Raw genomic sequence first — 27,206 nt, 5'->3', positions numbered from 1 at the left:
GGATGCTTCACTTTTTCCCCTAACTCATAATGGGTTTGAGGCGCCACCAATTACTCTCAAATTGATTGTGTTCATTGATTTAGATGGTTTTCCAAGGACTGTGGGGTATGCTACAGCTTCTTGGTGCTACAGATGAGAATTGAGTGAAGATGGACATCAAAGGTGGATAAATAACCCTGAAAAGAGCTCAGCAGTCCCTGCACCAAAGGTACTGGTCTTTCTGAACACTCCATACAACCTAGTACCTAGTAAACTCCAGGAGCTCCCTCTTACTTCTAGAATTAATAATTAATATAGCTCTTCTCTTTGGCATTTCTAGCTCTATAATCTTGATCCTATTCTACCTTTCAATCCTTTTTACAGTTGGGTGATCACTTTATTACATTATAAAGAGAATTTCACTAACAGGCCTCTGAGATTTTTTGATTCTGAGAGTAAAACAAAAAGATAGCTTGTTATTTTTACCACCTTAGTGCAAACCCTCATCATCTCTCACTTAGAACTGTTCCAATAGCGTCTTATTGCTCTTTTTGTCCCAAGTCACTTCTTTGAATTCATTTTTCAGAGATGCCAAATTGCTTTTCTTTGGCTATAGGTCTACCAGTGCCATCCTACTGCTTGGAAAGCTCCATTTGCTTCCAGAGGCTTTGGATAAAATACGACCTCCTTTGGCATTTAAAGCCCTATATAATCTGGCTACAGCCAGGCCTTCCAGACCTATTGCATATTATTCTCCCTTTATGTATTTTATATTCTAGGAAAACCATCTTATTTCTTATTTCCTGTATATGACACCTCATCTCTTTTCTTGATTTCTTTGCACAGTCTGTTCTTTCTGTCTGGACTATATTCATGCTTCATTTGTACTTCTTAAAATCCTTAGCTTTCTTCACAATTAAATGATAAATTCTTTAGTATGCAGAAACAAAAATAACAAGGAATGTAAATCAGAGAAAAGGAAGGACATTTATTGACAAATATAGCAACTAGATTTTTTTTTTTCTGAGTGAAAATCTTATAGGAGTTCTTTCTAGGGTTGGGATATGGATGTGGGGAAGACAGATTCTGAGAAATGTGTCTCACAATGACATCAGTTGGGGTGGAGGAGACACAGGGATCTATTTCTAGAGAACTTTTGAAGCTGTGGAATTCCTTTCTCAAATCTGAAGGCCTCCATTCCCTTCCCAATGAAAGATATTTCTCCTGCTTTAAATTTTCCTAGAGTTCTTTCTTCTCCCTTTACTCCTTATTCTTATGCATTCTCTCTTTATGTGAACTTAAAAGGTTTAAAGGTGAGATCGTGTTTTTCATCTTTATATTTCAGAATGTAGTATAATGCAATATGTGACAAATGCTTAATTGAATTGAACTATTCTTTTATCTGAGATTGGTAAAAGTATTTTTCTTGAAAGTAGGGAGATGAAATAGGAAGGGAAATTTGCATTATTTAGAGATTGTTACCAAATGTTAACATCATATTCCAGGCCTTTCTGCAAAACATCACATCACAGAGCAGAGTTGGGGTAAAGGTCGAGAGGGAAAGGGGAGGAGATAGCATGAAAACAGGAAAGAAGGAACTGAAAGTAATTTTCATCAAGGAAGCCAGAGGAAGACCTGAATGCTAGAACTCCTTAGGGCAGCTCCAAGGTTCAATAGACACAACAGACTTGCTTTATCCACTGTTTATACAAATGGAATAATGGCTTTGAGTTGCTTTTGGAAAAGTGGGTCAGTGGTGTTCAGTAGCATAGATATGTGTCACACTCCAGGTGAGTCTATAGAAAGTGAATGCTCATTCTATTGTGAATTTGTTTTGCTTTACTATGCATATTTGTAACAAGAGTTTTGTTTTTCTTTTTTTTTTTTCTTCTTTGAAAGGTAAAATAGTAGGAGTGAGAAAAGATAAACATAGCCATTCTCATGCCTGTGGGATCTATGGGCTTCCTTCCTTCTTTCCTTCCTTCCTTTCTTCCTTCCCTCCTTCCTTCCTTCCTTCCTTCCTTCCTTCCTGTCTTCCTTCCTTCCTTCCTTCCTTCCTTCCTTCCTTTCTTCCTTCCTGTCTTCCTTCCTTCCTTCCTTCCTTCCTTCCTTCCTTCCTTCTTCCTTCCTTTTTTCTTTCCCTCCTTCCTTTCTTCCTTCCTTCCTTTTTTCTTTCCCTCCTTCCTTCCTTCCTTCCTTCCTTTCTTCCTTCCTTCCTTTCTTCCTTCCTTCCTTCCTTCCTTCCTTTCTTTCTTTCTATGGGGTTGCTGGCAGACCACATTGCATGTCCACAAATTATAATTTTGGACAGGAATATTTAGGACCATCTAAGGTAATAGTTTTCCTAATGACTGGAGAATTAGAAGCCTTCTTTTGAATACATAAAATGAAATAAAACAAAAACAAAATCTAAATTTCTTTGAATTTCATATTGAGATGGTTTTCTACCATCTGTCTCCATTTCCCAATTGAAAATTCTAGTTTTTACCTCTGTATTGTTTTGAGAAGTTTGCATTTGATTATGGCTCTTTATTTAATATGAAGAGATATATAACATTTAAGCTCTTCTCTGCCCCATTTGCAGATGAAGGAACAAAACTGATTTATATCTTCATTTTCCTCTAGTAGAGAATATTTCATTTTGTTACTATTCAACCTTGGATCATGAATTAAATGGACAACACTTCAGAACTGCTAGGCCCAGTGGAAAAGATTTCTCCCATTTAGGGAATCCCTTCATCTTTGAATTCATGCTACCAGAACAGACCCTCTTCCACTGAAGAGGTCCTTTACTTACTTCCACTCCATGAGTCCTTTCAGCTCTGGATTCATAAAACAGAGTGGTTTCAGTGCTATGGAAACCAGACAGCTAAAGAACAGGGTCAGCCCCATGGAGAATCACTTAAAATTTAGGTTTGGTTCATGCCAGATATAGTTCAACTAATTATTTCCTCTATACAAAAGAAATGCTTAAGACTCAAAAAATTCATAAGCACATGTTGACAAAACAGCAACTTGCAACTCCTGGGCTCCCTTTAGAGACCGAAAAGCATTTTGAAAGACTGCTAAATGACCATTTCATCTTCATCTCATCTTTATCTTATCTTCCCCAACCAGGTTAGTGGTTGGGATATTATTGCCTATGCTGGTCAAATCATCTAAGAAGTGGGGGAGTTGCTGTAGTAATATCTCCTACATAATAAATCTCTGACTGAGGGGAACTAGGAACTTCAAATTTCTTGAAATGACAAAGTTATATCGAAGGATAGAAATTGTCCATCTCTAGATGTTTAGTCACTTGCACATGGGGAAAGGAACACAAAGCAGAGAAGGCAGGCAAAGGTTCTAAATCAAAGCTTTTCTAAGTGTGGCATTGGTCCAAATGTCATCTTCATTTCTCTCCTGAGAAAACAGAGAGAAAGGAAGAGATTCACAGAGAGAGACAGATACAGACACAGACACAGAGACAGAGACTCACAGAGAGAGATAAGAGGGGAAGAGAAAGAAGGAAGGAAAAGAAGGAAGAAAGAATGGAAGGAAGGAAGAAAGAGGGAGGGAGGGAGAGAAGGAGGGAGACACAGAGATATAGAAAGAGATAAAAGAGGTAAAGAAAAGAGAGAGAAGAAGAGAGGGAAAGAGGGAGACACATAGAAATAAAGAAAGACAGAAGCAGAAAGACAAGAGAGACTGAGATATAGAGAGAGACAAAGAGAGACAGAGATGAAGATTGTCAGTTACAGAGACAGGAAGGATGAATGATCCTAAATGACTGAGTTACTCCTTTTACTATGTACTGAGTGGGAAGCTCTTCTTGGCTCAGTGGTTGATCTTTCCTGATGCAGTTTCCTTTCCTTCATGATAACCAGTTCTTTCACCATTAAGTCCTGGGAGTTATAGGGCTCAGCACACATTTCATGTACATTAGGCAGAGCTGACAGAGAGAGAAATTTTCTTTGTAATCATTACACATATATTTTTAATGCCAAAAATTTCCACTCCTTGTATTACATAGATGTTTATACTATGATAAGCATGTATTAGGGTATAGAGGATTGCAGAAGACTATTTTTAATAATCTGTGGACTAATTCAGAATGCCTAACTCAGTAGGTACCTACCAAACTCCTTCCAGAGATAAGTCAAGTTTCTCATCTCAGAAGTTTCTCCCAATCCTCCACCATGTTATGAAGGGCCTTGCCTAAAACTGTGCCAGGAAAAAATCACTTGGACACTGCCAATATTTTTTCATTCAGCTATTCATTGGGCTATAAAAATCCCTCTCCTCAAATTAGAACTATGAGCTGGCTCAACACTGGAGCAATGCCCTATTTGTTGCTATGTACTTTAAACTAGTGGAGCTTATAGAATTCCTTAAGGTACAGATGCTGAAGTTCTGACCTGGCTGGGTAAATGGGCTAGAGTTGGGCTTCTTTCTTTTTTTCTTTCTTTCTTTTCTTTCTTTCTTTCTTTCTTTCTTTCTTTCTTTTCTTTCTTTCTTTCTTTCTTTCTTTCTTTCTTTCTTTCTTTCTTCTTTCTTTCTTTCTTTCTTTCTTTCTTTCTTTCTTTCTTTCTTTCTTCTTTCTTTCTTTCTTTCTTTCTCTTTTTCTTCTCTTTCTTTCTTCCTTTCTCCCTCCCTCAGAACTAGAGTTAATAGATTGTTGGGCTGCTTGATTGAGTTATTTCTATTTATTCTTCAATAAAAATCTCCAGCATTTTTATACAAAGTCTGTTGTGCAAATCACTTTTAATGCCTTATAATTTGAAATTGAATACTATGAGTTTAAACACATATCTGCCAAAGATAATGTATTAATTAAATTATTCCAGACATCTCTTCTTAGAGAAAAAATCCAAAGGGAGAAGTGTGCTTGAAAAATCTCTTAGCCTAAAACATTTTCTACATACAAGTTATAGAGTTCCTGAACAAAGTAAAAACAACATAATGAAGATTAAATTGAAGGGCAAAATTTAGACAGCACTTTTGAGTCAACAAACAACAATCACCAGTTCATTTTCAATGCACTCTGGATTCTTTTTCTAAAATCATTCAATGCCTCTTTAACCATTACCTTTAAAGATTCTCTCTGTCTCTGTCCTTCTGCTTTTTCTCTCTGTCTCTGTCTCTGTGCCTTTTTTCCTCTCCCTCTTTCCCTCCCTCTCCTCCCCCTTTCTTTCTCTTTTCTTCCCTCTTTTTTCCCCCCTTCCTCCTTTCTCCCTCTCTCCCCCATCCTCTTTCACAGAACCAGAAGAACATTGTACCCAGTAACAACAATATTGTATGATGATCAACTGAGAATAATTTAGTTATTATTAACAATACAATAATCCAAGACAATTCCAAAGGACTCATGATGAAAATGCTATCCACTTCCAGAGAAACAATTGATGGAGTCTGAATGCAGATTGAAGCATGCTATTTTTTCACTTTCTTTATTTTTTATGTTTTTTTTGGTCTCTTCTTTCATAACATGACTAATATGGAATATGTTTTGCATGATTGTAATATATAACCTATTTTAAAATGCTTATTGTCTCAGGGAGGGCAGAAGGAAAAGAAGGAAGGAGAGAATTTGGAACTCAAAGTTTAACAAAAAGTGTTAAAATTTGTTATTACATGTAACTATGGGGAAAATTAAATATTCTAAAAAAAAAGTTTCTCCTTCCTCAAAAGGACCCTCCAGGTCAAAGGGGAACTCAGGTATATTTTTTATTGATTAAATTAACCCAAGTTTTTCTTCTTTTTAGGCTGCTCATTTTCAGGGAAGATTCCTTCCTGGGCCTCTCCCTTAAAAAGTATTTAGGCCTTGGATGAGAATGATATTTTTTAAAAAATTAATGTAAAACATTGTTTTGAATTGATCAGGAAAGAATGATAAAATTTTCATTCAGGCTCAGCCAAGGAGTTCAGATTAAAGTACACTCTTACTATTATTTTGTAATATATAATCTAAGAAGAGAAAAGAGTACTGGGGGAAAATATCTTAGTAGTGTGGTTTATTCAATGAAGGCTCAAGACCCCAGTAATATATGAGGTTTAATTTTGACACATGCTAGCACACAAAAGATGCTTCATACCATCTCCAAACTTCATCAGACCAAATAATAAGATGAAGTATTGATTTTCATTTCAATCTCTTTTTAAAAACGATATTCATACAGTTGCTATATTACATATGTATGTTATTTTGCCTTTCTGGTGGCACTAAAGAAAAATAGGACTATGGCATCATTCTTCTAATTTTCAATATTTATACCTCTGTATGTGTCTGCCTTTCGTGTCCACCACTACAAGCTTTTTGAGGATATTGCTTAAATTTTGTTTTCCTTCTTGAACCTCTCTTCCTCTCTCCCTCTTTCCTTTCTTTCTTTCTTCTTTCTTCCTTCCTTCCTTCCTTCCTTCCTTCCTTCCTTCCTCTTTCTTCTTTCTTCCTTCCTCTTTCTTCTTTCTTTCTTTCTTTCTTTCTTTCTTTCTTTCTTTCTTTCTCTCTCTCTCTTCCTTCCTTCCTTCCTTTCTTTCTCTTTCTTCCTTTCTCCCTTCCTTCCTTTCTTTCTCTTTCTTTCTTCCTTCCTTTCTTTCTTTCCTTCCTTCATTCCTTCCTTCTTATCTCTTTCCTTCTTCTTTCTTTCTTTTCTTATTGCTTCTTTGTATGCTGTCTCCATGATCATTGAAAAAAATGAAAAATACCACTTGCATTGGGAATTAGGGACTTGTTTACTGTCCAAGAAAAAAGAAAAATACTGGGCTAAGATAATTTAATTTAACAAAGATTACAGTATGTTAGAAATGCTTCAAGGAAGTAAATACATATCTCTTACCCAGTATATTTATTTGTTTTTTTTGTTCAGTTGTGTCTGATTCTGTGACCCAGTGGACCATATGGTTCATGGAATTTTCTTGGCAAAGATGTAGAAGTGATTTGCCATTTCCCTCTCCAGTGGATAAGGCAGAGAGAATTAACTGACTTGCCCCAAAATCAAACAGCTAGTAAGTGTCTGAAGTCAAATTTGAACTCAGTTCTTCCTGAATCCACAACTAGCACTTTATCCAGTGAGCCGTATATTTATAGTCTTCTTCCTCTCACCCCCACCCCTCCTAAGTATTTGTACAATGCCTCAATATATACTTTTAAAAATATTTCATAGTTCCTAATTTAAGAGGTAGCTTAGGGTTTCAAGCATGTTAGAATAGGGTCATAATTAGATAGACAAGCACATAGATACAGCTTTTAAATGCTTATTACATGCCATGCAGAGGGGAGCTGGGAAGCAAGAGAGGATAAGGTTGAGGGAGTTCATGATCCAAGGTGCCTGTCTTGAATGAGTGTGTTAATGTGTATTAATCTGGCAATGAAATGGTCATAGCTGGGTCCCTTCCTGAAATGGTAGTTCCAATGAAAGAGTCTCCAATAAAGAAAACAAGACTTTGGGGCAGAGGTCATTTGAAGAAGAGGTGGGAAAATGCAGAGATTAATGTTATCATAATTAGTGATAAGATGAGGCAATGCCTTCCATTTGCACAATTCTTTCTAGGCCATAAGCATTCTCATTGTTGCACCTTTATGCTGAAGAGTACAGTTATTATGACCTCCATTTTATAGACTAGAAAATGGAATTCAGAGAAAGGGTTTGGATTCTAGCTGTTTCTTAGTAACTGTGTGACCTTAGACTTTACTGCTCTGGACAATGAAAGGTAAATCATCTTTAGGGTCTTTTCATTATGAATCCATAAACTTATGATCCTCTGCTCATAGAATCATAGAATGAGAAGAGACCTTGGAGAATAATTAGTCCAACCTCTTCATTTTACAGATAAGGGACAAATTAATGCCCAAATTTACAGTTTATAAATGGTAAAGCTGAAACGTGGATTGGAGTCTTAATTCCCAGTAGAATATACTTTTGCCACTATACCACACTGTCTCTTCAGCATTTAAAATATCACTTTCTTTTTTATGAAAATAGCATTGTATTTTTTCCAATTACATGTAAAGATTGTTTTCAATATTCATTTTTAATAAGATTTTGAATTTCAAATTTTTCTCCTTCTCTCCCTCTCTTTGCACCTCCCCAAGATGGCAAGTTATCTGATATAGATTATATATTATATTAAATATAGAAAACATCACTTTCTAATTTGATTTGTCCAACACAAAAAAGACTGCAAGCATTTTGCTATTTGTCATATTATTCAAAATTGTCTTGCCTAGAATGCTGATTTTGAACATCCTACTACTCAATTTTAACTCTTACCAACTACTATAATCCTTGTTGCTGCCTGTGGTGTTAAGGCAATAGATGCTGAGAATTAATAAATACTTGTTTGTGAATAAAAATGGACAAAGAAGAAATTTCAATTTCTCTTTTGAGAATTTGTAGTTAGCTTTTCTTTGGACATGTGAACTGAAACCTGGAGGTTGGGTCAAGAATGCAGCAAGGGCTATAAGCAGAAATTCTGGAATTTCAGATCTTCTTTATATCTACCTGGGTTAATTAATCTACAAATTAATGAACCTCTCCAAGCCTCAACTTCTTAAATTACTTATTAAATTTTATAATGGGGGGATTATATATACTTTAGGGATATTCAAAACATTCATTGAATGTGGATGGATTTTAATGATTGTGTACTCAAAGTGTTTGACATCTTCGAGGGTCACCAAACTACCACCTGTCCTGTAGCCAGTAAGTTAAGAAGAGGGTTTTTTTACATTTTAAAATACAATGAAGATGACAGGAAAAAATAATGATGAATGTTGGAGGGGATGCGGGAAAATTGGGACACTAATGCATTGTTGGTGGAGTTGTGAACGAATCCAACCATTCTGGAGAGCAATCTGGAATTATGCCCAAAAAATTATCAAATTGTGCATACCCTTTGATCCAGCAGTGTTTCTATTGGGCTTATATCCCAAAGAAATACTAAAGAAGGGAAAGGGACCTGTATGTGCCAAAATGTTTGTAACAGCCCTATTTGTAGTGGCTAGAAACTGGAAAATAAATGGATGCCCATCAATTGGAGAATGGCTGGGTAAATTGTGGTATATGAATGTTATGGAATATTATTGTTCTGTAAGAAATGACCAGCAGGATGAATACAGAGAGGACTGGCGAGACTTACATGAACTGATGCTAAGTGAAATGAGCAGAACCAGGAGATCATTATACACTTCGACAATGATATTGTATGAGGACATATTTTGATGGTAGTGAATTTCTTTGATAAAGAGACCTAACTGAGTTTCAATTGATAAATGACGAACAAAAGCAGCTACACCCAAAGAAAGAACACTGGGAAACGAATGTGAACTATCTGCATTTTTGTTTTTCTTCCCCGGTTATTTATACCTTCTGAATCCAATTCTCCCTGTGCAACAAGAGAACTGTTCAGTTCTGCAAACATATATTGTATCTAGGATATACTGCAACATATCCAACATATAAAGGACTGCTTGCCATCTAGGGGAGGGGGTGGAGGGAGGGAGGGGAAAAAAATTGGAACAGAAACGAGTGCAAAGGATAATGTTGTAAAAAAAAAAAAAAATTACCCTGGCATGGATTCTGTCAATATAAAGTAATTATTAAATAAAAATTAAAAAAAAGAAAAAATAAATAAAATACAATGAAACTTTATTTTAAAAGATGAAAATCATTCTTGTTCTTTGTCCAAAAACAAGCAGCGAGTTTGCTGACCCCTGATCTAATCTAACCATCTCATTTTTCTAGATGAAGAAACTAAGTCCCAGTGAGTTTAAATATGAGTAATTTGATCAAAATCCAAACAAACCTGGGATATTTTTATTACTGTTTTTGTAGTGAGATGAGATTTTTAATTGGTAGAGAGAATGCTTGCTCAATGTTGCAAACTTTTTTGAGGAGCAGAGTTCAACACTTTTTGTTTAAAAAGCATACATAAAGAATTTAAAGACATGCAGAAGAAAGAGATTCCTCAATCCATTCTTAATTCTGAAGCTTACATTTTTAGAGACTTGGAAAACTTTTCCATTTGAATGAGGCTAGGAGTTTGTATCTAGATGTCATCTCAATGCCAGAAAAAAAGATCATCCTCTTGCATATTTTATGGTATATTCTATTCTTTAAAACTTCTCCAGTTTCTGTTATCTTTTGCTTGGATAAATAGGTTAACTTGTCTTTTATATAATCAGGGTTTGGGAGGAAAAAGTTGAGGATACCCTTCCCCTTAAGAGTGACCAGATAAGTCTATTTGTTTTGATTTTCACCCCCCAAATCATACACCCAAATCAATTGCAAAATTAGTGCAAAAGAATGATCTTGCATTAAGTTTTTCTTTAATTTCATGTAGTTGAAAATATTTTAAATATCTATTTCATCTTTTTTGATTGGTTATTTCCCTTTTTTGGTTAGTAATTAACTCACTAGTTGTAGTAGTAAAAGGTACTTATTTTTCATCTAATTTTTGAATGGGATAATCTTTAATGTTTATATATTCTTAAATTCATTGTGGAATATAGTGTAAAATCTTAATCTAGACCAAATTGTAGGTAGTATGCTGAATAAAACTGTGGAATCAGAGTAAAGAAGACAGACCTGAGTTCAAATCTTGCCTCAGGTATTTGCTAGCTATGTGATCCTGATCAAATGATTTAACCCCTACCTGCTTCAGTTTTCTCATCTGTAAAATGGGGATAATTATAACACCTATGCCACAGGCTTTTTATGGGGATAAAATGAGATAATAGTTATAGAAAGCTTTGCAAACTTTAAAATACTATGTATTTGCTATTATTCTTCACTCACCAAGTCATTTGTTTATTTCTATCAGACTGTTTTCTAGTTTTCCAAATAATTTTTGTTTAAAAAAAAAAAGGAATTGTTACATAAGTAATTTATATTCTTAGGGAAGCTATTCCTTTTTAAAGGGACAATTTTGAGTAACATGGGTTTTGTCCTATAAATAAAGGCTTCTTTATTTCATTTAACATCAAGGGAAAGCCAATGGAGAACGTTCTCTTCCGCTTACATAAGCTTTTTTAGTCAGAAACTTTTCGGATAATAACATTCAATGCCATTTTTCCTGGATAATTCTTTATCAGAAGGAAGGATGGGAAAAAAAAATGTTAAATGACTAATAAGTTCCAGATACTGTCCTAAAATTTTTACAGCTATTATTTGGATCTCAAAACAATCTCATGAAATAAGTGCTTACTATTATTCCCTTTTAAAAGATGAGGAAACTTAGGTAGGCAGAGATTAATGTTATATTTGCACTCAAATATTCCTGTCTCCACACTCAGCACTCTATCCACTGTAACACTTTGGTGCTTTATCAGTAGTATTATACATTCTGTGTATAGTCACTATTTCCATTGTACTTTATATACCATGAAAATTTGATTTTTTAGGTATTAGTTTTTCATGCTCCATAATCATAGCATAAGCTAGAATAATATTAAAAATATAAACTTTTGTTTTAAGGATAAGCGTAGAATTTTTAAATGCACAATTATTTCCCAAATGTATTTCAACTAGCTATTCTTCTATTCAATTCTGGGCTCATTTGTTTTTGTCTGTTCAACTACATAATTATAATCTGGATTTTCATTTACTTTTTGGGGTGTGGTTAGTTATGCAAAATTCTTGAAACATAAACTTGAATCATAAATCTCATTTAGAATTCTCAACAAGGTTTCAGGACTTAATGCAGTAAGGGTTGATACAATAAGGTTTGATGCAGGGCTTGAAGCACCATCTACTAATAGATACATTTGGAGGATTTGATCATCTGCAGAATATCTCTCTTCCATTTGAACTCTATATTCTAGTATATCCTCTATAACAGTGACAAACATCCCTGGAAGAATATACACATTCCTGTGCTTGATAGTTATAATTCAAAGGTTATAAAACATCATTGTTTATGTTGTCATATAGTTTAAGGAATCTCAAATCATCATAAAATATAAATTAAATTTATCTTGGAGAACTATTATGATTACACTTTGTTGAATCAAATCAAGTGTTTTTTAAAAATGGTCGACAATCTGTAAGCATAATGCAATCTTGCATTCTCTGCTTATTTGGGTCAATTCCATATAAACCTAAAGATCATAGATCTCTTAGTAGAACACAACACAACAACAACAACCTTAAGATCACAATGCAGGAAATAACAGAAGGAAATTGCCAGAACTTATAAAAATTGAAAAGATATCTATTGAAAGAATTCATCGATTGCCTGCAAAGAAGCACACCTCAAGGCTACAGACTCTGACATAGTGACTAAATGTAACAGTTCAATTATAAGCAACATGTTCTGTAAGTGATCAGGAGAAAGGTCCTCAAATACAAAGGAAGGAAAATTCCAATAATACCTACTCTGTACCCACAAGAAAATGTAGTAGAAAAATCCATTTATGCCAATATTTTAAAGTAATGAGTTGAACTTAATCCAAAAGATTTTTTTGTACATATTGCTATAATCATATTTTTTAAAAGTTTTGGTTTTGATTAATCAATTATGTTAATAGTTTTCCTTATGTTGAACCATCCCTGAATTCCTGATATAAAACAATATATTTATTTACAATTTATAATTTATACCTAAACCAGAAAGGGTAAAAGTGAGAAAAGAAGATTAAAGAACAATTTCCTTAATGAATACGGATGCAAAAAATACTAACTAAAAGAATACAATCCAATAATACAATAGATCCAATGGGTTTTATATTAGGAACTTAACTTAATGATACAATTTACTTGTAAATCCACTTGGTCCTGGTGTTTTTCTCTTAGGAAGCTCATTTATAATCTGTTTAATTTCTTTTTTCTAAAATATGTCTATTTAGATATTCTATTTTCTCTTCTGCTAATCTAGGCAATTTATATTTTTGCGAATATTTTTTCATTTCATTTAAAATGTTAAATTTTTAGGCATATAAATGCATAAAAGCTTAAATTTCATCATTAGTGGTATATTTACCCTTTTCATTTTTGATACTAGTGATTTGGTTTTCTTCTCTCTTTTAAAAATCAAATTAACCAATTATTTATCTACCTTGTTTGTTTCCCCCCCATAAATTCAACTCCTAGTTTTATTTTGAAATAATAAGTTCTGAAGTGCAATAGCTACAAGATGAACCTGAAAATGGTCTACTCTGTCAATCTGAGCTTAATCATAAATGAAATATGGATATTTACTAATAAAGAGTAAATTGAGTATATATATATATATATGTATATATATAGTATATATTCATTCTTAGAGTGAAAACCAGATATGAAGAGATTATTTGCTTCTTAAATATACCCTACAATAGAAATGCAGGAGGAGTGAATAAAGGCAGCATCCAAAGACAGTAACAGCAGCATCAACTAAGAAACTTCATTCTAGATGTGTACAAGGAGATGGGGTAAAGTTGAAGTGGAAGTTTGGTGGAGGTTACATTGAATATGTAAACTTGGAGCATTGTGGACAGAACCCAATAACAGATGAATAAGTATTTTTTGTAGGAACATATGACACTATGAGAGCGTGTGTGAAAGTGAGGGGAAAGGGAATAGGGGCCTAACAATGTTTGGATCAAATTGAGGGGTAGAATTAGGGAAAGGTGATCCCTGTGGTCTCAGTAAGAAAAGTTCCTGAAAAAGAGTGGGTGAGGAGTAAAGGGGAAGAAGTGAAAAGGAGGGGAAAAAAGGAAACCTTACATTGGTGATAGTAAGGAGGTCCACTTATGGTTGCTGCTGTGGGTGAAAAGAGATATTCTGGGGAGGGAGATAGAGACCTTTTGCTGGGTAGGGTGTTGGAGACCTTTTATTGGGGGGGGGGTATGGTCTGAAGGATTTGGTGCTTGGAAAGTCCATTTGTCTTCCTGTAAGTGAAAAAAAAGTTGGAATTCCTGGGGCCAACTCTTATCTGGAGAAGCAGAAGGAAATGGACCAAAAGAGGAGATTTTTTGAGGCAGATGGGGGGAAAAGTTAATAAGGAGATAGTATATATCAATAGTAGGCTACTTAGTCGGTAACATGGTGGAGCAGAGCCCTACCATGAAATAATCAGCATTATTCTGAGAGTGAGACATAATGGAAAGGGGAATCCATGGGACAAATTCTATTAGGCAGTGACAGAGACTGCTTAGAGGAGAAAGCCTAGAACAGAGACTTTAGTTGTTTTGATTACATGAGAAATAAAGAGAATCAAGAAAGATTAGATAATTTTAGAGGTCAGGAATCATAAAATAAAGATCTAGAATAGGCAGAATGGAGAAAATTAGAAATCATTTTTAGAAAGGTTTAAAAATAAAATAAATCTAATGAACAGGATTGGTTGAAGTGAGAAGAGGAAGAAAAAGGGAGGGGAAGGGAGAATTCCATAACCAAATAAAAGCTGAAGAGAAAAAGAAACCAATAAACAAAACCCCAAAGAGAAAGATAACAGTGAGAAGAAGGGATCCGGAGTGAGAAGAGAATCAATAGAAATAGAGCCAACTTAAAAAACAGATGAAGGTAAAGTAATTGAAAGTGTTACAGTAGAAGATGGGGGAAAATCATAACTTAAAAAAGCAGTATTAGAGACAGAGGAAAATATAAACCCTACTCTCATAACTTTAAACAATGAATGGATTAAGCAACCCAATAAAACAAAAGAGAGTAACAGATTAGATAAGAAAATCAAATTCAGCAATCTTTGCTTTATAAGAAACACACTTTAAAAATAAAGATACATAAAATAAAATTGACAGATGGAAAAAATGTACTATGTAGCAAGAGAATCCAAAAAAATCAAGAGTTGCAATCATGATATCTGACAAAACAAAAATAAACATTTAACATTTTTAAAAAGGATAAATAAGGAATCTGACAATGCACGAATACATTATACTGAAAATAACTACAAAAACCAAATTGATATTAGTAGTAAATCTATTTGCACCAAATGCCTTGGCATCCAAATTTGTATCTGAACTACAAGACAATATACATAATATTGTTCCTTCTTTTCAAAGATGACCAATAACATCATGGTGGTAATGTTTTATGAGTAAATTGGATTTAAATAAGGCAGAGTGCACAAAATTATCAATCTCACCTTTTCTTCCAGAGTCATCAAAGTCCAGTGGTAAGGAAAAAGTCAAGGTGATTAGCTATAAGATTTGGGAAACAGTAGATGACCTTGACATCTCTAATATCTAACAAAACTCTATGCACTCCACATCACTTGCTTTGGCTACTTTCATTGCCATTGAAACACATTGTTCTCATTTTCTCATTCTCCCAAGGGGAAACTTTCACATGCTTGAGACAGACATTCCCCTTAACTCACCAATGGATTTGAGACCTGTGGATTATCTTTAACTTGATTTAATTCATCTGCTGAAACAGTTTTACCAGGGTATGGCTACTGGACAGGCTATAGTTTCTTAATGCCACAAGTGAGAATTGAATAAAAGTGGATACCAAAAGATCTGAGAAGGGCTTGGCAAACCCTCAACCTAGAGTGCTAGTTCTGTCCAGTCACCCTATATATTCAGTAATATAATAGTGAAAAGAGACTTTAATATCTTTCTCTCAGTTTTGGATAAGTCTAACAGAAAGATAAACAAAAAGGAAAATAAGGAACAGAAAAAATTACTAGAGAAACTAGAATTAAAATATGACATCATCTAAATGGGATGCAAAAGAGTACATATATTTCTCAGCATCTCATGGAATTTTTATAAAAGCTGTACACAAACTAGGGCACACCGATATTTCAAACAAATGTAATAAATAAGAAATAGTTAATATGTCCTTTACAGAATATAACTCAATAAAAATAGTTGACCTTTCTATCCTTTGATGATTCTTCACTCTTCTCCTTTATTCTATCCAAGCTTCTTAAATCTCTTTGTACTCTTAACTGCCTGATTCTTCAATCTTCACCTGCTACTTTCCATAGCTTAAATTAGTCTCCCTATTCATTTTTCATTAAGGTAAAAGCTCATTAATGAAGTAAAAAAAAAAGAACCTGTATAAAATCAACAGTCCTTATTAATCTCTTAGTCTTCAAACATTTATATTATTTTAATTGTTTTGTCCTCTTAAATTTTATAATATTTACATGCACATGATCATAATCTCCTTCAGCTTTAGCCTCTACAAAGACATCCAATTTAACAGTTTATGCCTCTGACAATTGTGTTTCTATACACTCACATTTCATCATTTTAAAATAAAAATTCCTCTCTGCACGTTTAAACCATCAAATTCTTCACATATAAAAGAGGCACCATCTTAACCTTTTTTTAAGTTGACTTGAGCCCTTATATTTTTGATGTAATTTATTTTCTGTCCCTCTTGCAACAAACTGCTCAGTTCATCTAGAAACTATTTCTTAATTCAGATTAACTATTTCTTACAAGCAGACTTTTTAATTAAATCAAACTTCCCCCCATTCTATTCAATACCAAACTGTTTCCTTATGAAATTGGCAACACCATCCTTTAACAGTTGATATAATTATTTTTCTTCATGCAAAAAATAATTTTCCTGCCCCTTTTACCATCAAAATGCTTCATATGAAAGGGTAGAATCTAAAGGGATATTAGATTATGCTAACAATCAAGAAGAGATATATAAAATGCAGAGTATTTCAAAAGGAAATCTGCGATACCTATTTCTTCATAGACAGATATAATCTCTAGTATAGTGGATTCTGGTGACTGAACATTTCCATCTCCCCTTAGTTTCATGAAAATAGCCATGAGTTGAAGGGAGACTAAGGGGAAGGGACTAGAGGATAAAGTTCAGCCCAGGATACTGACACAAGGTGGTCTATGAGGTTTTTAATGTCAATTCTTTCTGTTTGGGAGGGACACAAATGAGAACATAGATAATCTTTAAACAGTTTGAATTTCTACTTATTTAAATTTATCAAAAACAGTGAATGGTTCCCTTATAATTTCCTAAATTATCTTGATTTTTCAACTTTGTATTGGCCATTTTTGTTCTGTTGTTTTAAAACTAAAGATCATTTTCTTTGGCCAAGAAAACAGAAACAAAGTGAGTTATCTCTTTCTTAATTTTCATAGTCACTCCTTGTGATTTCTTCTACATCCTGAGGAATAGTCCTATTCCTTTCTAACCTTCCTTTTCCCCCATTAAAAAAAAAGGCAAAAAACCTAATCCCAATAAAAATAGAACTCATAAATGTATGAACATTTTAGTCAACTTGTTTGCCTAATTCCAAATTGCTTTCCAAAATAGCTGTATTGTTTCATAGTTTCACCAACAGTGTACTAGTGTGCCTGTCTTCCCATAATCCCTCATAACTTGATTATTCCCACCTTTTCTTACTATCAATTTTTTTATTGTGAGGTGAAACCTCTAGGTCTTTTTGATTTTCATTTCTCCTATTACAACAATTTGGTAAATTCTCTCATATTATGTTTAATAAATTACAATCTTTTGAGAATTATTTGTTTATGTCTTTTAAGTCTCAGTCCTTTTTAAAAAAAATACAAATATCTCAAGGAAGGTAAAAACTGTGAGTTATTTTATTAGATTCTTAGGGTACCAGATTTGGAATTGCTAGATCTGCAAGAGTAAGAAATTCTCACAAAGATTTGTCTGTGCAGTAGGGAGCAGAAGTGGATGTAGTGTGTGGGAAATGAGAAGATGCAAAAACAAACTGTGTCTACTCTATATTTATGCTCTGATTTGTACTACCTTCCTGCTACCCAGATTAGGACATGAAGTTTTAATTCTAAGGAGAACTTATTTAGTAGGTCTAATGTTTTATTTTAGAATCTAACCTCTCTGCCAGATTTTGAGTCCTCATCTTGGATGAATGTTCCATGTCACTTTTAAGTTTTTTTCATTGCTATTTTGGATGAATAACTCTCAAATAAAAGTTTTTGTGAGTGGAGTTCATGGTTTAAAAAGCAAAGGTGTTTTTCTCTCCCTCTCCCTCCCTCCCTTCTCTCTCTCTCTCTCTCTCTCTCTCTCTCTCTCTCTCTCTCTCTCTCTCTCTCTCTCTCTCTCTCTCTCTCTCTCTCTCTCTCTCTCTCTCTCTCTCTCTCTCTCTCTCTCTCTCTCTTTGCTTTCCTCCTTCCCTCCCTCCCTTTCTGTGTTTTAGATGTGAGAAGTTTGAATTTAGAATGAGAAATGGGTAAAGAAAAGGTAAAAATATCTTGGAGAAAACAAAGCAGAATGCGAGCAGTGTGAGACTTACTATAGACACTGAAAACTCAAGCAGGCTCTATCCCAGTATTTATTTGTTGGTCATGTCTTTGAGCTTTGATTTGGGGGGCTATTTTTGGAGACTTCTGGGAGAGAGAAGTTGGAAGAGTCAGATCATTGATTTTATTTGTAATGTAAGGGAGTTTAGGTTAAGTCACTCCTCTCTCAACTTTTCTCTGTGAACCTTTGAGCCTCTGTTCTAGATGATGGGAATTAAAAGCTATTTCTTCTTCCTTAAATTCCCCCTTAAAGAGAGCTTAGCACAAAGCTCATATCTTAATTGAGTGGGTAGACAATTTCTTCCTAATCCCTCCACACTGTGATTGCTTACTATTGTTGATAAGGGGGATGAGATTTTTTTTTTCTTTTTCATCTTAATACTGCCTATGTGAAGAGGATTGCCAAGTAAAAGCCCTAAAAACATTTAAATGTTGTAAAGTTCTCTAGAAGATCTTTGCCAACATGGGGTGATATGTGACAAAACCAAGATCTACCACAGTTTAGGTTAGTTTTACCTAATAGGTGACAAAGCTGCTCTTTCAAACTGGTGGACTTTCAGATTCCTGGTGGAAGGCGTGGCCCAGAGAAGAAGCTTACAGAAATAACAATATTCTCAAACTTCCCTTTAGTCAGCATTTAATGGTCAGGAAAAAAGTAACAATTTACTTGATCTTTACAACCAAAGGAGCAAAGACTACATTTTAAAATTTGTCATTGCACAGAGTGAGTTGAGTAGAAAAAGTCACCTACTAGGAACATTTTAACAGAGCTGTACTTTCCCCAGGTAGTAAAATGAATATTATTAATGTTCTTATCTCATCTCTAGGCAGAAATTGGGAGTGCAGCCAATAGATGATTTTCAGAATTGATTTAACCTTGCAATAAGAGTTCATCTCTTGAGAAAGAGTAGTGACTTCCTCATCTACACCAGGGTCAGCTTGTTCTCACCCTTTGCTTGCAGACAAGTTCAAAGTGCTAAAAATGATTACAGAAATATTTATTTTGAAATGGTCCCCCTAAATATCCCTGGCTTGTCACAGAAGGCAATTCCTTAAACTACTGTCAGGGGTCAGGGCCTTTGCACAATTTGTGCCTTCTTCAACATAGAAATAATAGTCATTTGTCTAGTAGTAAACTATGCCCTTTTTAAATGTGGATGGCTTTTCTTTTCTGATTTTCATCAATCCTCCTCTCAGATTTCATTTTCCCTGGAAGGTTTTTGAATATATTTTTACTTTGAAAAATCTCTGGAAAGTCATAGTAGCCTAAGCCTTAAGCTTCTTAGTTTCCTTACCCAGAAAGTATTGCCACAGAGATGAGAGAATGAAGCAGATGCTGTCCCATAGATCACCAGTTGGTGATGTGTTTAGAACTTATATTTTTAGGACTATTTTTGAGGCTCCTGGCAGAGAGGAGCTCGAGGCCAGAAAGAATGGTCATTCTGGTTACCCACTCCATATGGGTATGTCCAGATGTCCATATGTCCAGACAGGCTCCTGAGTCATGAGTACTGGCTCTTCTAACCCTTTCCCTGAAATCTAAAGAATATTATTTATAGATGGCTGGAATTAAAAGCTGGGGAACAGGCTTTCTCCTAACTTTGCTTAATCCCTATCTGGTGTAAGCATGGTTTTGGGAAGAGGTTTGATCTCCGTAGGAAATCAGTCACTGACTCCATTTGGGAGTTTCAAATGAAACAGGGCATTTTAGAATCATATACCCTCAAGTAAGCATGACATTTCTGTAAACAGAGCTCTAATAAACACAAAGAGAATAATAATGTCATTGAATGTGTGCACAATATATAGCAAGAATACTCCAGCTCACTTTCTTAGAGGAAGACATTTCACATCTTTTCCTCAGGTTTTTAGGGATGCTTTTGAAGGAGCATCTTTAGGAAGTCTTCTTTTTTCTTTAAATTTTTTTTCAGGATTTTATTTTATTTTTTAAAAAATAATAGCTTTTTATTTTAAAAATACATGCAAAGATATTGCATGTATTCATTCAACATTCATCCTTGCAAAATTTTGTGTTCCAAAATTTTCTCCTTATCTTCCTCTCTACCCTCCTCTAGATAGCAAGTAATCCAATATAGATTAAAAATGTGCAATTGAGAGTCTTTTCTTAAATGTTATTAATAACCCCACAATTCTGAGCATATTCCTTCCACTGTTAACTGGTAGTGACTAGGGTCTCAATCTTTTTAAATCAATTAATACCAATTAGCTTTTATAAAAGGATGTTTATTTTAGAGACATAGCAAGAACAAAAGTTCAATATCTCTGGGTCAATACCTCTGCTCCTGTGTCATTTTCCAGCGAGAGTGGACTCAGACTTAGTATAGTTTTTACATAGCATTGATACCATCAAATTTATGTATAAACATAGCGTCACCACAGGATGTCCTTTTCTCATCAACCAGTGGATTGGGCTTGAAGGTCACTCCTTGCTCTTTAAGATATTAATGTTTGGGTTAATTGCAAACCCTGACATAGAATATGACTCCTAGACTTTAGGAATCCCCTTCTTCCAGACTCCTACTTTCCAGGAGACTGACTATCTTGATTTTTCAGAATTCACATGATTGGAACCTTCAGATTAATCTATTTCACCTAAATCTAGAGAATAAATAATAAAGGAAAGAACTAAAGCCCATTTTCGCAGGGCCACAGGGACCAAGACCTATTCCTTTATAGCATTTTCTTTTTTTGGACACTGTCAGCAAAAGAATCAAAATGAAGAGAAGAGATTCAAAGGAGGGAAGAAGTTGACAATAGGATAGGTTACAGGAACTGGTTACGGAATGTCTATGCATGCTTCAAAGTTTCTTCAAGACAAATCTGTTACATAGTATCACAATTCTCCAGGAAGCAAGCTCCCCAACCTATTTCAGAAGGGGATTTGCAATGGTCCTCTGTGAATATCCTAGTCCCCACTATTACACACACACACACACATACACACAATTTTTGTACTCATGAATGTATGCATGCATGTATGTTTGAATATACATGTAATCTGGTTCAGTGAGGTAGCAACAGAGGAGAAAGTACTGAACCTGGAGCCAGCAAGACCTAAGTTTGAATTCTGCCAAGCTATGTGAACCATAGTAAATTAATATCTGGCTACCTCATTTTTCTCGTCCATAAAATGGGGATAATAATGGCACTTACTTCACAGAATTGTTGTAAGATTCCAATTAGGACTATACATGGAAAATACTTTGCAAAAGTTAAAGCACTATATAAATTCTGACTTTTAATATCGGATCTTAGTTTTTTTGCCTTAAGGCAAAAATAAATCATCAAGATTGAAAGAGAGAGATCTGTACTATCTATGAGGTTCATACTCACTAACCCATCTGCAAAGAAAATATTCATTAAATTAATTAAACATGACTTGTAGGTGATGGTAACCTACAACTTGAGTTGAAATTATATCTAAACCTGTTCCCTTCTGCTCCCCCCCTTACCTTCATGTTACTGATGGGACACACCTTAAAGAGAAATACATCCCATAAATGCTACAAGGGAAAACAATTTTCCATGTATTCTTTCCATGTGGGAGCCTTCCCAATCAGGTTTGTGTGTGGAATCTTATCTTTGGGAATCAATTTTGAAAAGATTGTTTTTTCTCATTGTTTTATCTCTTGTTATTGGAATTTATGTTTTTATTATCCTTTGAAAGGCTATTTTAATCCTCTTTGTGATTTGTGTGGTGGGTAACCAGAATGACTGCATCCCAGATTTTGGCTTCTTTCTCCCAGAAGACTTCAAAATAGATTCCCAGAAATCTGAGTTTCATACACACTAACTGAGGAACTCTAGAGCATCTGTTTGGGTGTCTGATCCTCATAATAATGCTATTCCAGCAAAGACTCTGGAAAATCAGGACTACATAATAATTCTTTTTCTTTATCTGCCCTGCTTCCTGGAGGTATGGGAGACTCTGAAGCATTTCAGCAGTGTCTCAACCTCCCTATTGCACCAATTATATCATGAGAAGGTTGACTTTGGCTGTAGACTAGCTAAAGCATAAAAGAGTTGAAATCTGTATCCATAATGGGAATCTCCATATAGCTGAAGGGATATAATTTTGATGCACTGGAATTCCCCCATTCGACACTAGAAGATGACTAATGAAAACTACCACTTTGTACAGGACTTCTTCCCCCAAATATCCTCACCTGAGGACATGCTTTTTCATGGTAGAGAGGAATACAGTAGCCTTTCCTGCAATGATCTACCCTTGTCACTGCCCACTTAGATTCCCACTACCCATCAATGATGTCTCAGGCATAACTAGTAGTGCTGGACCTACGAAGAACAGAAAGATTTGTATGTATAGGCTACTGGACTTTGCACATAGACCAATACCCTAAGCTATGAGTTCAGGATGTCTTGGACTATATTCCAGGTAGTCCATGGCTCTCATTTTTGGATTTATAGAAATAATTTTTATCATAGTTCTGTGGCTAAGGAACACAAAGAAAAGAATGCTTTTATGTGCTCAGCTGAATTTTCCCAATTCTCAAGTATATCATAAGACATCTAATAGGACAGCTAGACTGCACAATTAATAGAGTGCTGACCCTGGAGGGAAGGCTTCAGCTCAAATCCAGCCTCAGAGATCTACAAGCTGTGTGGCCCCAGGTAAGTCCTTTAACCTCTGTTTACTTCAGTTTCCTCAGTAAAATGGGGTAACAATGGTACCTTTCTTCCAAGGTTACTGTGAGGAACAAATGAGATAATGTGCTTGACACATAATAAGCATTATATAAATGTTAGTCATCCTCCTCCTCCCTCTCGTTTCAGGGGGAAAAGTTGCCTGTAACATAAATTATATGGAATGTTGATGTGACCAGTTGACTTCATTGTGTTTAGAAATCACTGGAAGATGAGGAGAAACTGATGAAAAGTGTTGAATTAGTTAAAGGAAGCCAGTCTAAAGCTATTAATTAACAAGTAGTCTGTGACTGAAAAGTTCAAAACTGTATATATTGAGTAAAATTCCAAGTATGGACTTAGAAACACTCTGTGTTGTGAACAGTGATAAATTAGAGACTGCATGCCAGAGAGGATAACAGCATTGGCCAGCTATATATTCAGCATACAATATCTTCCAGAAGATTACATATTGGATGGAGATGCTCTGTTGTGAAGGCCTAATGACAATTAAACTAAAGTGACATTGAAAGAAAGTTATATGTAATTCCTAGGAATCTGGGCTACAATCCAGTGGAAATGTGGGTTTAGAGCTTGGGATTTCCACCACATGGCATGTCAGTAGTGTATGCAGACCTGTTTCATTGAACCAACATTGTCTCAGTTGTCTGTAGATGACTGGAAACAAGAGCATATGGCTGACAAAGGATTAACAGAAGTGATACAAGCCAAGAAACAAGGCAGTGATGCTAAAACTCAAGTTAAACTAAAAACCCATCTTTTACAGGAATCTTTTCCCACTTCTCTGCCTCCCCTCTTTTATTTCTTATTTATCCTATGTATAATTTGCTTTGTATATATTTGCTTGCATGCTGTTTTTCTCATTAGATTATGACCTCTGAGAGAAAGGACTGATTTTTGCCTCTTTTGCCTAACATTTATTAAAGTATCTATTATGTTATTAGGCCATCCCTAAGGAACATTTCAATCACATACTGCAGAACATATTAGAATCCTTGAAACCAGGACAAAAATATTAATGTAGTCAATACATGCATGCAACTCTACCAGGAATAATGTGACTTGCTAGACACCCATCCTTGTTTATATTTGGGCAAGAGCTACATTTTATACCTATTGACTTGTGCTTTGGAATTTTTGAGGAGGAAGATGATGCAAATATGACCAGTATATTTCTTGGCTGAGAGAGAGAGATAACAAAAGAATCCTATCAATAAATCATGACATTAGCTCAGAAGCCCTATATTAGAAACAAGCAATGTAATGTCCAAGTGCAATGTGAAAACAGAGTTCTGTTAAGAAACTCTAGTATTTAAGGAACACACAAGTAGCAAACTGATGGAAAACTAATCTGTACAGTATTATTGAGTGACTAAACAATTTGCACTATCAAAACAATTCACAACTACCATATTGAGTTCTCTTTCAAGTAGAGAGAAATGATAGCTATACGAACTCTAAGCAAAAGAGATTGTCCAACCAGATATTAGCACAGTTCAGACAAGATGAGAAGATTGATAAAACAAGAGGCAGTCCTTTTCTTGCCTAGAATATCCATTATACCAACTTTCATGCTAAAGAGATTATACACAGAGAATGGAAATATCAGTGACTAGCTTGACCCTTTTACACATTCTGTTTTAGGGAAGCAATCTTATAATGATAATGATGATAAATCCATGCCATCAACCACTTCACATATAAGAACATATAAGTCAGCAGGTCACAGAACAGCTAGACCCATCTAATTTGTGATCAGACTAATAATATGATGTTATGGGTAAGTTAGAAGTATCTGCATCTAGAGTCAGATGACAATGCTAAAGATTGCTTATTAAAAATTGAGGAGGGGGTTTCCCTCTGTCCCTACTAAATCCTGGTCTATAGTGATTAATATTAGAATTGATAGAAATTTGGGCAGAGGTTTGGATCTTTATAGAGAGGTAGGAGACACATTTTTGTATCAGCCAAATTAAGGTTCAAAGAACAGACAGTTGGGCAGGAAAAACAAATGTTGATATTTGGAAATTCCAAATAAAATGGAAGCATATTGGAATCTTACCTGTCTCTGCAAATACATGAATAGGCAGGGAGAGAATATACACATATATTATGTATATGCATATATGTCCATATATATATGTATACACATATTTCTGTCTGTCATTTATCAGTCTATGTATCTATGTATCTATCTTTCTGGAAACAAACTGAGTCATAACTAAGAGAGAGGGATCTGTGATATTTGTGGGGTGCTTACCCATTAAACTTATTGCTACAAGGAAACATTGCTTAAATTTCTTACATGGCTTTCATTGGGGGATGGGAACAATGAAAGGAGGTTCACTTAAAGTAGGAACTGGCATTTAAGATTGCATCTATCTTATATTTCTCCCCCAATCCCTGTTTTGGGTGTAATGCCCCTTAAAGAGAAGCCCCCACCTCGATTGTTGCAAGAAGAAACAATATCACAATATATTCTTTACTTGGAAACCTTCTTCAATATTATAACAGTGAAAGTAAGCAAAATGCTGCCAGTCCATTGTCCAAAGAGTGATGATAGAATAGAAGAATGCCTCGATTGAATTCTTAATAAAATAACTCATTATTTAGATTGGTGACTCTCATCATCATAAAAAATTACAAGAGCTTTGCATTCAAAATGTTAAAACCACCAAAAGCTCTGTAAGGGTAAATTTGGTTAAAATCTCAAACAAGATGTCATTCTAAAAATGGCATCTCAAAATCTGACAAGTCACATTTTTATACATCTTCCTAGTTTGCTGCAGTTTCCTCACTGGTGGACTCAAGTTTTCATTGGATTGGATAAAGGATTTATGTTAGCTATATGAGAAATTCACATTATGCAGCATTATAGAGTCACAAAACATCTCAGTTGGAAGGATTTCTACTATGTGCTTAAATGATGAACAACTCATATAATAGGAAAAAATGGTAATATCTAACCATCAGAAATAAATGACTACTGAAGGCAATGGGTGAGGAAGTGGATACTATCAATGAGGTAGTGTTATAGGCTAGATTTTGAATCAGAATGATTCTGCCTCTGACATTTATAAGACGTTTAGCCTTAACAAGTCACTTAATTTTTAGTGCTCTATGCAACTGTTTAAAACTCTTTACATTGCAGAGAAGGTGCCAAACTAGATTGACATAGTTTATTTATATAAGAATTCCCTATACTAGGCCAGAAATCACCAGATAGGATTCTATTCCTGTTAATGATGAAGAAATTGATGCTCAAGGTCTCTGGACTAATAGATGACAGAGTAGGGAGTCTAACCTGTATCACACTCGAGGTCTACAAAATATTAATTGCTCATGAGTAGGCTGAGTCAATGTAATTAAAATGACAATTCTTTTTATTCTGTGCTACACCAATAAAACTGTCAAAATTTATTTGATAGAGCTAAAAAATAACAACAAAATTCATTTAGAAAAACAAAAGCTCAAGGATATAAGGGGAACTGAAAAAATGCAAAATAAGTTATTCTAATCACAACACGTCTCAAACTATATTATAAATGTTACCAAAACAATCTGATACTGTGTAGAGTGACAAAATAATCAAACAGGTTAGGTACAAATTACATTATAGTGAATGATTATAATAATTTTAATATAGGATAAACCTCAAAATCTGAGTTTTGGGAAGAAAAAACTTTTTATTTGACAAAAATTGCTGGGGAAACTGGAAAACTGTGTGCCAGAAACTAGACAGAGACCAACATCTCTTCCTAAACACCAAGATAAGGTCAAAATAATTACATGAGTTAAAGGGTGATGCCAAAAGCAAATTAAGAGAATTTGGAATAATTTATCTGTCATGTTTATGGAGGAGAGAAGAATTTAGGATCCAAGAAGATATAGAGAGCATTGCAAAATAAAATAGATAATTTTGATTATATACAATTAAAAAGCTTTGCACAAACAAAACCAATACAACCACAATTATAAGAAAAATAGAAAATTTGGAAAAATTTTTACAAGTATCTGATAAAAGCTTCATTTCTCAAATACATAAAGAACAAGTCAAAATTGTAAAAATACAAGTCATTCCTCAATTGATAAATGCTGAAAGGATATGAACAGACAGTTTTCAAAGAAATCTAAGCTAAGCTAATATGCTCCAAATCACTATTGATTAGATAAATGCAAATTAAACAACTCTGAGGTACCACCTCACACCTCACACCTCACATCAGCTAATATGACAAAATGATAAATGTTGGAGGGCATGTGGGAAAAGTGGGACACTAATGCTCTGTTAGTAGAGTTGTGATCTGAACCATTCTGAAAACAATTTGGAATTATACCCAAAGGACTA

Source organism: Antechinus flavipes, chromosome 3 (genome assembly GCF_016432865.1).
Source record: "Antechinus flavipes isolate AdamAnt ecotype Samford, QLD, Australia chromosome 3, AdamAnt_v2, whole genome shotgun sequence".
NCBI lineage: Eukaryota > Metazoa > Chordata > Mammalia > Dasyuromorphia > Dasyuridae > Antechinus > Antechinus flavipes.
Note: the sequence above shows the minus strand (reverse complement) of the source record.